The sequence below is a fragment of the Myodes glareolus genome, chromosome 1 (assembly GCF_982192425.1).
Source record: "Myodes glareolus chromosome 1, mMyoGla1.1, whole genome shotgun sequence".
Taxonomy (NCBI): Eukaryota; Metazoa; Chordata; class Mammalia; order Rodentia; family Cricetidae; genus Myodes; species Myodes glareolus.
The window spans coordinates 84,369,523-84,387,516 of NC_142026.1; positions in this window are offsets into that span (position 1 = coordinate 84,369,523).

The following is a 17,994-nucleotide window of genomic DNA, read 5'->3' on the forward strand; positions in this document are numbered from 1 at the left end:
AGGAAAAAGAAACTGAACCTGAAAAGAGAAAGTAAGGACTAACCTTCAAGTCACTGGTACAGGAAGAGTTTCTGAACAGAACAACTTTAGCACAAGCACTAAGATCAAAAATTAATAAATGAGACCTCATAAAACTGAGGTACTTCTGTTAAGCAAAAGACATCATCATTCAGGCAAAGCAGCCACCTACGGAATAGGAAAAGATTTTTACCAACCATACATCCAATAGAGGCCAATATCCAAAATATATAAAGAACTCAAGAAAACAACCCAATTTTAAAAATGAAAAGCCAATGTAAGCAGAATTTTCAAAAGTGGAAAATCAGATGTCAAGAAATACTTAAAGAAACGTTCCGTAACCATTGTGGAAATGCAAATCAAACTAACTTTGAGACTTCATTTTGTTAAAATGTCTAAGATCAACAAAACAAGTAACAGCTCATTCTGGTAAAGATATGGAGTAAGAGGAACACTCCTGCATTGCTGGTGGGTGTGAGGTTTCCTCGGGAAGAAGGGAATTAATCTACTTCAAGATCCAGTGATACCATACTTGGGAATATACCCAAAAGATACTTCATCCTGCCACAGAGACACAAACATATTCATTGCTGCTTTATTCATAATAGGCAGAAATTGTGAACAACCTAGATGTCCTTCAGTCAAAGAGTGTATAAAGAAAATGTGATGCATATAGACAACAGAGTTTTACTCAGATGTAGTGGCATTTCAAACGTATTTTAATAAATAAAGACTGCCTGACGATCTGAGAGTAAAAAAGTCCCACTGGTCAGTGTTACAGACCAGATTATGGTAACACACACCTTTAATCCCAGTAGCCACCTTAGTTGCCATAGAAATCAGGTGGTACATGCCTTTAATCCCAGTGGTGCAAGCCTTAGATCCCAGCCCTAGAAAGGACTATAAAATGAGTCAAGACAGCACTCAAATGCAGTCCCATTCTGAGATTCCTGGAGGCAGGATCGTCATTTCAGACTGAGATCGAGGAGGTAAGAGCCCGTGGCTAGCTATTCTGCTTTTTGGATCTTCAGGTTGAACCCCAACTTCTGAACCTGAGCTTTTATCAGTCGTGCTTCACTCAGCTGTTAAAGAAAATGACATATGAAATGTACAGGTAAATGTATGGAACTATAAAAAGTCATCCTGAGTGAGCTATCTCAGACCCAGAAAGGCAAGTATGGTATTTATTTGCTTATATGTAGATATTAGCCATTAGGTCAGTGATGACCAAGATACAGTACAAAGAACCACAGATGATAAGTAGAGAGCCAGGGTCTAAAGGGAACAGATAGATCTCAATAATGGGAAATAAATAGGTATCTATGAATGGATAGGGGCATTTGAATTGGGAGAATTAAGCTGAGAGGAGGGGCGGAGGAGAGGTATTAGGAGACAATATGGAGAGAGACACTTAAAATTAAGGGGTATTTGAGGGATAGTATGGAAACCTAATACAATAGAAACCTCCTAAAATATATACATATATGAAGGTGATCTCAATGAAATTACCAAATAAGAGGAAGACAGAGTGCTACCTGGCCATCTCTTGTCACCAAATAAAACTTCCAGTATTGGGACCAGTTTACATCTAGTTGCATTGTTGGTCAAAGGGGTCCCATAGGAATCCCCAAACAACCCAGGCTATTGTCAAAACTATAAAAAATGTTCTATATAAACTGATAGCAAGGTTCAATTGCTGAAACAATACCTACATGACTCACTTTTTTATTTTCTAATTTTTTATTGAATTTATTGAGCATTAAATTTTTCTCTTCTCCCCTCCCCTCCTCTTCAACCCTCTTGTGGTCCCATTGTTCCCAATTTACCCAGGAGATCTTGATTTTTTCTACTTTCCATGTAGATTATATCCATGTATGTCTCTCTTAAGGTCCTCATTGTTGTCTAGATTCTCTGGGATTGTGATTTGTAGGCTGCTTTTTTTTTGCTTTATGTTTAAAAAACACTTATGAGTGAGTACATATTATAAATGTCTTTCTGGGTCTGGGTTATCTCACTCAATATGATGTTTTCTAGATCCACTCATTGGCCTGCATATTTCAAGATGTCATTATCTTTTTCTGTTATGTAGTAAGTACTTCATTATGCAAATGTACCACATTTTTCCTTATCCATTCTTTGGTCGAGGGGCATTTAGATTGTTTCCAAGTTCTGGCTATGACAAATAATGCTGCTATGAACATAGTTGAGCACATGCCCTTGTGGTAGGATTGAGCATCCTTTGAGCATAGACCCATAAGTGGTATTGCTGGGTCTTGAGAAAGGTGGGTTCCTAATTTTCTGAGAAATCTTCATACTGATATCTAAAAGGGCTGTATTAGCTTGCAGTCTCACCAGAAATACTGGAGTGTTCCCTTTACCCCACAACCTTTCCAGCATAGGTTGTCATCAGTGTTTTGGATCTTGTCCATTCTTACAACCATAAGATGGAATCTCAGACTTGTTTTGATTTACATTTCTCTGATGGCTTAGGATGTTGAACATTTCCTTAAGTGTCTTTCAGGCATTTTAGATTCCTCTGTTGAGAGTTCTCTGTTTAGGTCTGTACTCCATTTTTTATTGGATTATTTGTTCTTTTGATGACATCATCTACCAAGATCAAGTCAGCTTCATCCCAGAGATGAGAGATAGTTCAACATATGAAAAGCTGTCAATGAAATCCACTATATAAGCAAACTAAAGAATAAAAACCACATGATCATCTCATTAGAGAGGATGGTGAACACCAGGAGAACAAGGCTCTCTAAATCAACATGAGCAAAGCTCAGAGACTGAAGCAGCATGTACAGGGCCTGCCTGGTCTACACCAGGTCCTCTGCATATGTTCTATAGCTTCCAGTGAATGGTTTCTATGGGATTCCTGAGTTCACTTGTGTGAACAAGTGGTGTCTATGCCTTCTCTTGGGCTCTTTTCCTTCCATTGGCTTGCCTTATGCAACTTTGAATTGATAGTTTTTGTTTTATCAATGTTTTATTTTGCTAGTTTTTAATGAATGAATGAAAAACCTAACTACTAGGGCAAAGGTTAACAACTGAAGTTTCATTTATTCCTTTTAGGAGAGGGAAAATCAGTTTTCTTCAATGGAGTGACATTGGGTATATCAACCACTCCAGGGCAGATCTCGTGTTCAGGAGTACTTGATACTCATATAATGGACTCCAGGACATTTTTCTGAATGTTTCCATTATGTTGCAGCTTGGTGATTTTTTTTTCTTTTAGGATATTTCATTTGGTTTTCTTGGTTGTGGGAGAGTTTTTTTTTCTTTTTTTAATTATTATCTTTATTGAGCTCTATATTTTTCTCTGCTTTCCTTCTTACCTCTTCCCTCCCCTTCAACCCTCTCCCTAGTTCCCCATGCTCCCAATTTACTCAGGAGATCTTGTCTTTTTCTACTTCCCATGTAGATTATATCCATGTATGTCTCTCTTAGGGTCCTCATTGTTGTCTAGGTTCTCTGGGATTGTGATTTATAGGTTGGTTTTCTTTGATTTATGTTTAAAAACCACATATGAGTGAGTACATATGATAATTGTCTTTCTGGGTCTGGGTTACCTCACTCAAAATGATGTTTTCTAGCTCCACCCATTTGCCTGCAAAATTCAAAATGTTTTTTCTGCTCTGTAGTACTCCATTGTGTAAATGTACCACATTTTCTTTATCCATTCTTTGATTGAAGGGCATTTAGGTTGTTTCCAAGTTCTGGCTATGACAAACAATGCTGCTATGGGACCTCCAATGGAGGGTTGTTATATTGGGCTTTTGGTTTTTATTTTTAGAAAGAACTTAAATTTGGGTGGTTATAGAGGGAGAGAATATCTGAAGGACTTGGGAGAGGGCTTTATCCAATGTGAAGTAAGCCACATTCACAAAACAGTAGTAAGATTACACTAGTGAGTTCATAATCAGTATGAACTCTTTTAATTTATCAGCTATATAGAGAGACAGACAGCTGGAGAGGGATGACTGAATGGAAGGGTGGGTGGATGAACGGATTGATGAATGGACAAAAGATGATAGAAGAAAGGGGACATTTGAACAAACTTGCAATTTCCAGGCACTGTAGTATTTCTAACTCCAAAAAGCTATCTATTCCTAGTTTCCACACCCAAAAAAAAATGTAGTTCTTACTCGACAAAATGGACTATATTCTTGTAGCCACTGTGGTAGTTTGAATTGGCCCCCATAAATTCACAGGGAGTGGTTTTATTAGGAGGCATGGCCTTGTTGGGGGAAGTGTGTCACTGTGGGGGTGGGCATTGAGGCTTCCTTTGCTCAAGCTTCCCTGAGTGTAGAGTCAGTTCACTTCCTGCTACCTGCAGATCAAGGTATAGGGCTCTCACTTGCTTTTCCCACATCGTGCCTCCCTACAAGCCACCATGCTTCCTTGAAGATGGACGCTAAAAAAGAAATCCCACACTAGCTCAGAACTGAGTCTAATAAAGGGTTATTTATTTAGGGATAGACTAAAAGATCACAGTCCTCTGAACGAACCGGGAACAGGAACCGAATCCAGCAGCAGGAAGAGAGAGCAAGCGCGTGTTTTACATCAGCATTTATAGTATAAGAAGCCAGGCCCAAGCAGGCAGATTAACTTAAAGGCTACTGGCTTTCGGATTTCCTACAGCACTTCCTGCCTTGACGAAAATGGACTAAACTTCAGAAAATGTAAGCTGGCCCCAGTTAAAGGTTTTTCATTTATAAGAGTTGCCATGGTCCTGGTGTCTCTTCACAACCATAGTAACCCTAAGACAGCCACCATGACAAGCTGCTACATTTAAAGGTATAAATTTATTATCTTACAATTCCAGATATCAGAAATCTGAGATGATTTATAAGCTAAAATCTAGGTAAAACTGTGTTCTGTCTAGAGACCTCTGTGTTTCCATGGTGTCCAGTAACTGACTGCATTCCTACTCTGTCACGCCCTTATCATCAGAGCACATGACTTTTGCCTGTGTTTCCTGACCACCTCCTTCTCTGCCTCCATGTTTTATGGAGTTTCATGACATACTGAAAATATAATCTAGAATGATCTCCCCACCTTGAGATTCTTAGTCTTCTCTGCAAGGCTGTTTGGGCCATGTACAATGACGCATTCAGAAGTTCTCTACATTAGGACATGAGCATCTCTGGGAGATCATTATTTTGTCCAGCACAAGCTGTCTTTAGAAAGGACCAGGCCTTGTTAGAAAAGTAATTTCCCTCAAAGGAAACATATTACCATAGGCGGCTGGAACTTGTAAGCAGCTTTACTACCTTTTCCTGCTTACCACATTTGACGATGTCATCTAGTGTCATGGTTTTAAAATTCCATTGTAAACACGAGTTCTAAAAATACCTCTCCAGATCAAACTCACTTATCCAATGCCTACTGACATACTCCGGGGGTGTCCAGTAGATATATCTGAACCATTCTCAGGCCTCTCATCCAAACCTGCATCTCTTGAAGTCTTTCCCACAGTCTTTAACAGCAATGGCATTCTTAGAGTTATTCATGCCAAGACCACTGGAGCTGTCAGTTCATCAGCAAATCCCGCTAGCATTCCATTTAATGGAACCAGAATCCTGCAACTCATCATCTCCTCAATGCCATGGCTGGGCCACCATCATTCCACTCCTGGATTCTTGTGATAGGCCACGAACTGGCCAGCTGCCTTCCATCTACCCTCCTCTAGCATGTTCTCAGAAGAACATCCAGGCTGGTCCTCATAAAACCCAACTGTAGTAGATGTTGTGGGGGGGATGAGTAGAGCCTCACCCAGACCCCTATTAGAGCACAGACACTAGCTGCCCCAGAAGTTGGAAACACTGAATAGCAATGCCTTACATTTGAATCTCACTCCAAAACTGCCTCCTGTAGATTGATCCTTCCCCTGGTTAATGCGAGCATACGAAAGCTCCTCCCCTTTGCCTTCATTTGGGGCTTGCTGTGTGAAGGGCAGAGGCCTCTGTTGCAACTGTATCCCGGTTCAGCTCGTCCCTCTGCCCAGTCCTGCTGACACCTCCTCGGAGGTGCTTCAACTAAAATAGGACTAAGGTAAGTACATCTCGTGCAACTATACATCTCGGAGTCTGTTTCCAGGACAAGGTGATGTTCAGACACTAAATCAGATCATTTGATTCCTCTGGCCAAACTCTTCCAGGGACTCTCCAATTTACACAAAAGGTTACATTCTCGCTATGGCTGAGGGTCCTTACATGAAATGGCTCCTGGTATATCATCTACCGCTGCTCCACCACTCAAGCCAAGCATACATCCAGATTCTCCTTTCTCAAATGCTCTTTTCCCAAATATACACACAGTTTCCTTACTCACCTACCTCTGAGCCTCTCAACTCCATTTCTTTTAGAATAACCTTCTTACTTTTCCCCTGGGAATGTACTCAGAATTCCGCATCTTTTCTCTGCCTTCATGTCCTGGCATTGTTCCAAGCCACTGTCATCTCTTTCATGGGTTCTTGCAATAGTTAGCCACCACCTTCTGAGAACAAACTGCTCTGTTCTTTCTCGCTCCATCTTCCTTCACACTTTCCTGCCTTGCACTTGTCTGATCTCCTCCATGCTCACCTAGTGTGCATATCATCTTCCTCATACCACTCGAACACATCTATTTTGTCCATTTCATCCTCTATGCTTAGAATACCACATATTAGGTCTCCAGAAACAAATGAATTAGTAATGAAGTGTGTGCCAAGTACCATCGGGCACATGTATATACAATACCTATTTAGCACTCCAACAACTGGACGAGAGGATGACGATATCGGCTTTTTAGCCGTGAAAACAGAGACCATTTCACATCAAAGGAATAATAGGGGCCAGATGTGACCCCATGGTTCCAAACTCAAAACCATATTCCTGCTAGCCTCCCCAGTGGCACTTAACACTACTTTGTTATCCAAGTAAATCTAATCCTCACTGTAGAGGCAATTCGAAGAATGAGGCCTAGAAGTGAAGCAGAAAGTATGATCTTGACCATCGTTGGGTAACACCTGTGTGCTTGTTACTGAACTCAATCCACAAAGTGAGCTTTACAGTGCTAGCTGCAGGGTGTGCCCTCGGGAACCCAATTAAACAAAAGGAGCTCCTGATACACACAGTAACATTACCAAACATTAACTACTTTGTTAGTTTATGTACAGTTTTACATCACATTACAGCTCACTGTCTTCCACTTAGAAAAAGAAAGATTAATAAAGGAAGCGGGATTGTAACAGCTTTCTGCTGTCCTATAGGGAGTAAGGGCTTTATCCAATGCTCAGCACCCATTAATTTCAGAGAGAGAACCCATAGCCTGGATACACAAGGCAGGGCGTGACGCAAATGGGAAATAAGTCTGACCCCAGCACAGAAGCTTGGCATTGCACACACATGTGGGTCTGATGGAATCTGCGGCCCAAAAGCAAGGTGGGAGTGGTCTAAATCGGCTTTTACCATCTAAGGATGGTCACACACAAAGCGTGCATTGTGGGCACTAATGAAAGACATGTGCTGGGGTGGTTTTACACATGGCAGCAGGCTGAAAACTAATGACATGAGACAGCCACGGTGCCTGCACACTGACCCCTGTGAAGGCGCAGGCCTGACTTATAACAGGCAGAGCTAAACCGATTTATCACCATATTATGCATCATCTAATAAAGGCTGGTGTGACTCAATCTGCCAGGCAGGACTGCTGACAGTGGGGGGGAAATGGCCTCCAAATGCCCCCTCTTCCTTGTCCTAAGAGCATCTTTAACCCTTCAGTGATTGATGGCCTGCCTGATGTAAAAGTAGAAACTTTACAAACTATCTAACCTTCGTAGGGGAGTCGGGCCTTGGGGTTCCTGGAGTTACAGACTTGAAGAGTCTGGCCTCTTGCAGAGTCAGCCCCATGTCTGCGACCGAGTGGAGTGTGAAGTAGAAGAAACCCATCCTATCTTGCGCCACCACTTATATTATACACCAAAAGCAAGTGTTGATTTCACGGGGTCATTTGCAAAGTCGTTATCAAAATACATTCTCATTTACATAAATATTACTCCTGAGAATTTTAGGCTCTTCCAATAGCTCTACATGTTCAAAGAAAAGGGTTCTGATAACGTCACCACTGTCAGAGAAATGGAAAAGCCCACATATTACAGAAAAATATCTCAGTGGGAGTCGCTCATGCATGGCTGAGAACAGACATAGCCATGTCAGGTTATAGGCCCCAGAGACAAATAACCTAGCAAAAACTTAGATGGTAACCAAGGGAGTGGGAGCAATTTCTACCATTAGACCCATAAAAACCATTTTAGAAACAGTCAGAGAACATCGGTATAGATGTTCTAGGAAGTTATAAAATATTCTGTTTTCTTTCTCTTCACAATATCATTTTTTTATGTGAACAAACTTGCTCCCTGTAGAAACCTTTAGATTTCTGGAATCTTATAGACTCTTTTATCTTTCATAATTTATTTTATAATTCAGTTCAGCAACCACAGACTATATGAAGACTCAAACTTTAGTGGTGTTCTTCTCCTGAGAAGACATGCATTTAATCTGCCTATTGTGGTTCTGCATATCTTTCCTCTTTTCTTCCACCAAAAAATAATGAAAGCATCAAGAATCTTTAAAATATTAGGTAGAGACAATTGGAAAGCCCATTCATAGGCCAGAAAACCTGTGTCTAATCATTGGGAAGGATGTCATGTTTTGTTTTGTTTTGTCTTGTTTTAGTTTTAGGTTTTTTTTTTCTTAAACTAAACCCACACAGCCAACTAATCTGCTTTTGGGACCCTTTCCTCCTTCTGGGTTGCCTTGTCCAACCTCAGTGGAAAGGAGGTACTGCCTTGACTGACTGATATTCATGGGAGGCCTGCCCTTTTCTGAATAGAAAGAGGGGGAGTGGATGGCAGGTGGTGAAGAAAGCATGGTGGGGGGAGGGACTAGGAGGAGAGGAGGGAGGAGAAAATATGACTGGGTTGGGAAATAATTAATTAATTAAAGAAAAAATTAAGAAAATACCTCAAAAGAGAGACCGACCTAAGCATTTTACACATTTTTTGTTAATGAGAGATCCAAAAGTCAATTATCTTCAGAGATACTTGACCAATCATAGAAGAGAAAAACAAAAATCTGACTGGTTTCTTATTTTATTGTTGTTTTCTGAGACAAGGTCTCTCTCTGCAGCCTACACTGCCCCCTGGAAATTAATAGATCTTCATCTGGCCTCCAAATGGCAAGTCTCCTGACTCAGCCTCTGAGTGTTGGGGTTAGGAGCATGCGCCACCAGGCTAGACACTGAAATTGATTTCTAAACCTCAGCTTATGTAGAAAGCCGCGGAGCAGAACAAGGTGGATGGAATCCCCTAGTCCCTGACTGAAGAGCTGATTGCAGCCTCGCCTCAGTAGTACATATTTCCTTTGCACAACTTGACTCCAACTCTTCCAGAGCAAACAAAAGTAAATAACACAAAACAGTTGTCTTCAAAACGATAAGCAAACATTTTCTTGAAGTCTGCGAGTCTTTGAGAAGGCGCACCCGTGACCGCTGCAGTTTCTATCTGGAACGTCCTCCCTATGCTGCTATTGAGAGGGCACAGAAACTTTAAGAGCTTGGGCTTACTGGGGGCGGTTATGTCATTTGGAGTGTGCCTTAGACATTGATTGTAGAACTCTGACCTTGTCTTTTCCTTTCTGTTTCCAAGGTACAGCCTCGAGATGGCCAGCTTGGCTACACCTCACATTCTTGACGTGGTGTCCTGCCCACCTCCTACCACCAGAGGAGAAAAGTAATAGGTCTGCTCAGTAAGGGCTGAAAGCACTTGAACTGTGAGCCAAATGTCCTGAAAACACACCTCATGCACTTGTTACAGTGACAGAAAGCTGGTTAATTCAATGACCGTTCTCACAGTTCCTGTTCAGAGTCTACAAGTGACCCAGAAGGGATATCGGAGAGAACCATCGTGCTACTAGGACCTGGGGGCCTGCAGCAGTCTCTTCCCTGCCATCTTCGGCTCAAGCATGCCACTCCACACTCCACAGGAGATCAATTGGTATGGACTGCGTCAGGTTGTCTGGAAGATTTAGAGAGACAATTGAGAGTTAATGCACAATTTAATTCTCCAGAGGACTTCAGACTCACCTAGAAAATTTGGGTAGTATAGATGTGACAGTCTTTGACTACAACTGTGAGAGAAGCCATTTCAAATAGCATTAGAGTGGCATAGAGCCACTTCTTATCACCCAAATCATTTTTGAATGAATCTTGACAATGACCAGCCGTGATACATGCTGGGTGGCGTGTCAATAGAAGCACAGAAGCCATGAGCTAATGCTCTCCCAATAGGTGTGATTTAAAGGTAACCCATCGTGGCCTTCAGCCACCCATAAAGATCCATTTTCTAAAATATTATTGTTATTTAATTATGAACATGGGCAGCAGGCTCCAGGATTTTATGTATGCCCCGAAGCTATCGCTGAAATATTTCAGATAGCGTGAACGCATGTACCTGTGTAAATGCTAATAATAATGCGGTGCGGTGCAGAGTAGCGAGTTAAAAAAAAAAAAAACAGATAAAACCGGAGTGCGCGTGGGGGCTCTGGTAATTGGAAGAGTCAATGGCTGTATGATTCAAGAAAATAGTCTCCCTCGAGAAGGAGAGTGATAGGCCTGCATTTATACAGCAGCTCGCCGACGCTAAGCAGGCTTTCCTCTGCATATTATTGGTGCCAGCCCGATGAGGCAGAAAATTGCATCGTGTCATTTAATTTCCCAATCTTTGTTTTCATTGTATTAATCTTTTGGCTTTGCTTCACTTTATAATTTGAAGGCTCAGCAAGAAGCAAACGAAATGGAAATTCAGCTACTTTCAGGTCCAACTCGATGGGTTTGGTGCAGTTTCCAAAAGTTTAACTCTATGTAACGCTGGCCACGAATAATAATGGGCTACGTCTGCAAACAGGCTTGTTAGCACTCATTAGGAGTGGCCTTAAAGTCTCTGGGAAATGTGCCAAAAGGCGGCCACCAAAACGTCATCCAGAAATGGTTTCAGAAAGAAAAAAAGACAAGTTTTTGAGACAAAATTGTGATCACCTTGTTGATAGGTAAGGACTGAGACCCTCAAAACCACTTAGTGAATGTTTCATTCATTCCCCCTTTCCCTTCGTCTTTCATTCTTTCCTCCTTTTCTCCCTTCCGTTTTTTCTTCCTTCTTGTTATTCCCATAGGAAAAATAAAAGGAAATAAATCTGAAATGATGCATGGAACTTGGACCCCACTAAGCTGCACAGAAGTTGTATCTTGCGCTATAAATAAAAAGGCCCTAACAGCTTTCAGGGGCTGACGATGCAGCAGAGAGCTTTGAATTGCCTGAGTTTTTGGAATCAGACCAGCCTAGCCGCATATTCCTGCCAGCTCTACTTACCAACGACATATTTTTCGAGAGGTCGTTTCATCTCCCCACGCCTTGCTCCCTGGTCTGTAAAGCAGGAGTGGATGACAGAACTGTGAGGACAGCAAATGGGGGCTGCCCTGGGCCTGGCACCTACGGCGCCCTTGGCAGAGCTCACGTGATGCTGCTCTCGGGGCCACTTGCCACTCATGCTGCTGTCCTGGGAATGACTCAAGAACCAGAAAGGAAGGCAGGACAAAAGGTAGCCAGGTCCCTTTCTTCTGCCACAATGTCTCCACTGTCACACAGGCTGCATTGTTGAATCCCAAGATTTGGAGATGGAGTGTTTTTCCCCCTGACTTGTGCTATTTTTTCTGATTGTGAGCTTGTCCTGTGTAAGTGGCCTCAGAGCTGGAATATACCTGCAGCCTGGCGTTTCCGCTACTGAAGCAGTATATCACCAACCACTTCTCTACAAATATGGGACTATTGATTTTTTTTTTCTGTTTGTAAATTCGCCTCAGAGGTGTTTTATAGTGTGGGGCAAACAACAACAAAAAGAGAAACGTCATAGAACAGGGAAGACTGAAGAACACACCATGGACACGAGATCATTAGCTTCTCAGATGTCATAATTGCTGAGTCCTTCTTTGAGGCAATATTTGGTAGGCATGGTGAGTCTCAGGGGAAAAAATCAAGTTAGGGAAGAAAGGAATATATGAAGAAATTCACTGCAATCTTTCAGGCTAAAAAATCAGGTTCAGTGAAATTCTGATTAGAATTTTCTAGTCCACCATTGATCACCAATTCTCTATATAGATCTCAACACATTTGACATACCAGCCTTGGAGCGAAGTTTGAGCAGGTACTGTTGGCTGCATTATAAAGATAAGAAAAACTGAACAGTGTGTGACCTGCCCAAAGCTATCTCGGTGCCAAACCATACACAGCATCAACCTTTAGTCTGCTTTTGAGAGGAAAATGTAGTAGCTCAAGCAATAGCTGTAGGGGAGCTGGGGAGAGGACTCAGTCACTAAGAAAAAACTCAGTCTGATACCTTGTCTGGGCTTCTACTGGAGCCAGGCCCACAAGTGTACACAGGATCTATGCAGACAAAGCACCCATACACATAAAAATAGAAAGCACTTGCTGCTCTTGCAGAGAGCCTGGATCCATCTCCCAGCACCCACAATGCATTTCGGGTGATCCGGTGATCTCTTCTGGCACTGTGGGCATCGTATGCACATGGTACACATACACACATGCAGGCTCAACACACATACACATAAAATAAATATCTATTTCAAGAAGAAAATGAACAGACTTAGTTTCCACACAACTAAACTAATAAATATATTAAGTAGAACATTATCTGTGATTCAATTTTTTAATTTTAAAAATCTGTCACTCGGGATGGAGCGATGGCTCAGGAATTAAAAACACTGCTCTCCCAGAGGTCCTGCTTTCAATTCCCAGCAACCACATGGTAGCTCACAACCATCTCTGATGGAATCTGATGCCCTCTTCTGCATGCAGGCATACATGCAGATAGAGCACTCATACATATTAAACAATAAAGAAATTTATTTTAAAAAATCTGTCACTAGACGAAGAGATGGGCATGGGATTTTTGCAATGTTAATTTTGTTAACCTTTTAATGAAACACATCAGATATTTTTTAATTTTCATTAAAAAAAACCAAGAAACTCTTTTTCCCATTTTCATTACTTTCCTATCATTCTTCTTGGACCAACCAAGCCACGATGAGTGAGCTGTAGAAATGACGTTTCTCCTATCTCAGCTCCCTGGGATTCCACAAATAGCCACAGAAAGCTCCTCCCAGGCTTCTCATGCCTTAGATTGCACTTTCCCAAGAGTCCCTGGAAACAATGTCAAACTACCTGAGTTTGCAGCCCTAGTCAGCTCTCAAAAATCTTCTCCAAGTTTGTTAGAATACATCCTTTCTCAAAGTGAGTCATCACTGTTATGAAATGAATTGGTCTTATGTAAATGTCACGTTGGGGTTATATTTGTCAAGAAACTCTGCCTCTTCTAGTATCATGTTTGAAATCAGAAGCCGAGCGAGCATCTGTCATACTGTGTGACACGGTATAAATTTATCCAGTCTATTTTCACCCAACAATAGCAGTGTCTTAGAAAGTTAATTGCCTGCACTTGGCGCTAACTGACAAGCAATTTCATAACTGCATGGTTACCATGCACACTGCCCCCAACAGTTCATCATGAGGCTAATTCAGATGAGTCGGAAGCATATGCAAATCATCAGCACAAATAAATTACATATTTAAAATCAAGACCATTATGAATTCGACAGTTAATGGTTACAGTTGTTCTTTAGATGCCTTTAAAAGTTCTTCATCAAGATTTTTAACTGTTAAGGTGTCTTTTTATTAGCTCAATCCACTTCCTATTAGTCTTAAAATTTAACAAGACTTCATGGCAAAGTGGGTCTGGAAGAGGGCTTATTAACCTTCCCTCAGGGTAATAAGTCCCATATGGTATAAAGAAATAATCCCTACTGCCAGGAGACAGAAGTCATTGTAGTCAATAGAGGGTTAATGTGACTTTTAATTGGAGGGCCATTACTATTTTCAGGACCTATAAAATTGAGAATCCATTTAAACATAATCAGAATGTTCCTTCATTATCCTTCTCTGAAGAAAAGGTGATACCTGTCTCCCTGTAGCCTCGGATTTTTCTCAGGAAATTATGTATAGCTCTTCAGGCCCTTTTATAAAAAAAAATTAAAAAAAATTAAAAAAGACAATTGTTTGCTTTACCAAAAATATTCCACTAATTGAAGTAAAATTCTTCATTTAGTTGTCCATTATAAATAAATTTGAACTTTGAATTAAGAAAAGTAATTGTGGTATAAAAATCGCATATAAATAATCTCATATCAGATATGCCTGCATCTAAAGCGTGATTTTCAACCATGTAGCACATGCCCACACTACACTGACAGCCTGCTCTGAGATGTATCAGTTCAGAGAGAAAGGACAAAGGAGACAGCACAGTTGGTACAGTGAGTTCAGGAGGCAACACTGTACAAGAGAACAAAACGTGTCACTTAGAAGGGAAAGGGTGGCAGGGTGAACATCAACCTGGGCAGACCCAGTCCTGATGCAACCCAGGACAACTCTGGTCATGATATAGGTGGGTCTTCTATCTATCTGTTGTTTCATTGGTTAATTAATAAAGAAAACTGCTTGACCTGATAGGTCAGAAATGAGTTAGTCGCCATGACTCTCCTCTCCAAGACAGACCCAGCTTAGAATCTTCCCGGTAAGCCACGACCTCATGGTGATATACAGATTATTAGAAATGGGTTAATTAATATGTGAAAGTTAGCTAATAAGGGGCTGAAGACAATGGGCCAGGCAGTGTTTAAAAGAATACAGTTTCCATGTAATTATTTTGGGTAAAGCTGATCAGGTGATTTCACTTTCAACATGGCATTCTAGGTGTGATTAGAGACAGTAAATAAAGTCCCCCTGACAGTAAACAAGTAATGATTACCTGAGAGGCGGGACTTCAGTTCTCAGGTTGAATCCATGCTAAACGGGAAAGAACTATGTAATTAGTGGTGCCTACCATGACAGACACTGTAATGTAAGTTTTTAATCACATATTAAGTAGTTCCAACAGCTTCACACTAACTTGTCAAGGAGTTCCACTTGCTACAGTAGATGTTTCGTTCATGGTAGAATGATATTTGTTGCTGGCTGGAAAGACTGACAAGGATCGTACCCACCCTGACAAAAGACAGACTTGTAATACAGAAAATGTGTAGTGAAAATAAGGCAAAGTAGGTCTGAAGACTCTCTGAGTCCATGAGTTTCTAAATGGAAAAGAACCCTGACCCCGCTACTCACCCTAGAACACCTCATTCCACATAACAAACTTTCCTTGAAAATAATTCATTCTCCCCATCCGGTGACAGGGCAAAACGCATTGCATATAATGAATTGTGAAGACAAGATAATGCAGATTAAAGTATCGCCAACTTCCAGGCAAGAAAGCAGTATTTCAGATATGTGCTATAATATTGATCAATGTTTAATAAGCACTGCATAACTCTTAGCAAGCAAATGAGAAATGTATTGCTACAAAGAGGTGATGGGATGTTTATAATGTACAGTTGCTACTGCTATGCTGTAGCTATTTAAGAAATCTTAATAGTAAATTGAATGGGAATATAATACTATAATGGATGTGGAAATGTCCAATTAGGCATTTGTATGAAATATGAAACCATTTAAAGAGAGTAAATACATGTGTAATGGATTTTGATTAGCTGTAACTTGTATGATGCAACCATCCATCATAAACAGGGTACGATATTTTGCTTTATTGTACTTATGGAACTGAAAGTGTTGAAGAAACTAAGACTCCTTACACAATACAGTTCATGTTGATGAACTTGACTGCCGTGATCATTTCCCAATGTTTACCTTTAAAGTATACCATTTTATTAGTAATGTACACTTCAATGAACTTTTATTATATTTTCACCAATTAAAATCATACCATCACCCTGGAAAATCTTTTCTCATTTACCAAACTTTCTTCACTTTTTGGTTGCGCTTACATTTATATTTTTATTATGCTTAGTAAGTAGTTTTGTTTGTCACTAGTGGTATTTTCTTCTTTCATATAAATCATATGGTCACTTGTTTTATCATGAAACAAGCAAAGGAAATGGATCAAAAGAAACAAAGAATTACCCCTTCTACAGGGAGATATCTTCATGTGGACACACACAAACCACACACACACAGCATAGACACACTCATACACATTCAAACATACACAACACACATACATACACACACTGACACATACACACAATTCACACACACACAGTACACTCTGTACTGGAAAAGAAATTACTTTCTAAAACTACAGACGATTGGATGGAATCATCAAAACCTTAACTCTCCCTGTATTAGCACATTTTTCAAATCTTTAACACACGCAGATCTCTACACACTAATTCATCCCTTCACAAATACTTCCCACCTCCGCTTAACACCCTTACTGTCTCATCTCTCCAGCTGCTGCTGGGTGCAGACAAGTGCCTATTGAACCTCCAGAATGTGACAGATTTGCCACCTCTCCCTTATCCTCAGGCCACACCCTCTGCTCTATGCTCTGAGCTTCAGCAACCCTTGACTTTTTGCTGCCTCAAAACTGAATGTGTGTGGTGTCGCATGCCTTTAGTCCCCGCAGTTAGGAGGCAGAGGCAGGAGAATCTCTGTGAGCTTGAGGCCAGTGTGGTGTACATTCTGTGTTCCAAGACAGCCAGGGCTATGTAGAGAGATCCTGTCTCAAAGGACAAAAATAATAATAATAATAATTTAAAAAAATTATTTCACTTGGTATTGTGGCTCACACCTAGATTGCCCCTGCTCAGAAGGCTGAGGCAGAAGGATTGCGAGGCCACCCTGAATTCCAGAACGAGAGTTTAACTGAAACAGTAGCAATGAGCTAAAGCCCATCTTGCTCTGTCTCAGGGGTCTCAATACTCCTCAGCTCTGTCCTGAAGCTTCGAGTCTCTTGAAAGATTATTAAGGCTGCAAAATGGTGAAATGCATAAATGTATCAACTCAGCCTAGTTTTCATACACTGTGTCAGGTGCTAAGAAAGGTGAGCAAGGAGGCTAGGGCACCAGTATGTCAAATATGTCAAAATTTGTTTATTCAGTCTGAATTTAGATTTTAGAAGGGTTGTCTATATGGCTGTTTATTTTGTAGTATGAGGGCTGAGTCCAATTTCACAGTTACAGGTCATGGCAGTGTTCTCAGAACCCTACTAGAGAGTTTAAGTATTTGGGTTTTCAGTTTCTTCTGTGTTCCCACTGGTAGGCTGCAGCTCAGACCTGTGTTGTTGCTGTTGTTGTTTTTTCACTTAGTTCTTCCATGTATTAATTAATGGCTCTATGTTCTGCTGTTAATATAGCAGTCTGCCTGGGGATCTGGGAAGTGACATCCTCTAAAGGTGACTGCTACTGCTACAGGAGAAGTTTCCTTCATTACGCTTCCCTTCTGCTTTACAGCAGGAAAGAAGGACCACAGGAGAAATAGCACACCAAAAACAATAAGACTGTAGCCAAGCTCTCCAGGAAAAAACAGTCAACAAATGACAAATAATGGGGCTTCTTAAAAAATAATGTAAAATAAGATAAAACCAACATATGGCTAGCAATCCCACTACTGGGTATATGGCCAAAAGCATTGGGATGGATGGTGAAGATTTCTGTTCTCACACACCCATTGTAACAACAAAATGAAACCAGTGCCTACCCAGCAACTGGAAGAAGTGTGGAAGAAAATGTGCATACACAGGGGAATACTACCCAGTGACTTAAAAAGACAAGATCTTCTTTGTGACAACAGCAATAGAAATTAAAGCATTAGTTTAGAAAAAAATAATCAAAGAAAATAAGAGTAACAACTATTGTATCTCACTGATGCAGAACTTTATAATGTTTGTTAGATTTAAGCACAGAATGGAATATCTGTTACTGGAGAGTAGAGAAAATACAATCAGAAATGAACAAAGGCTGATGATAAAT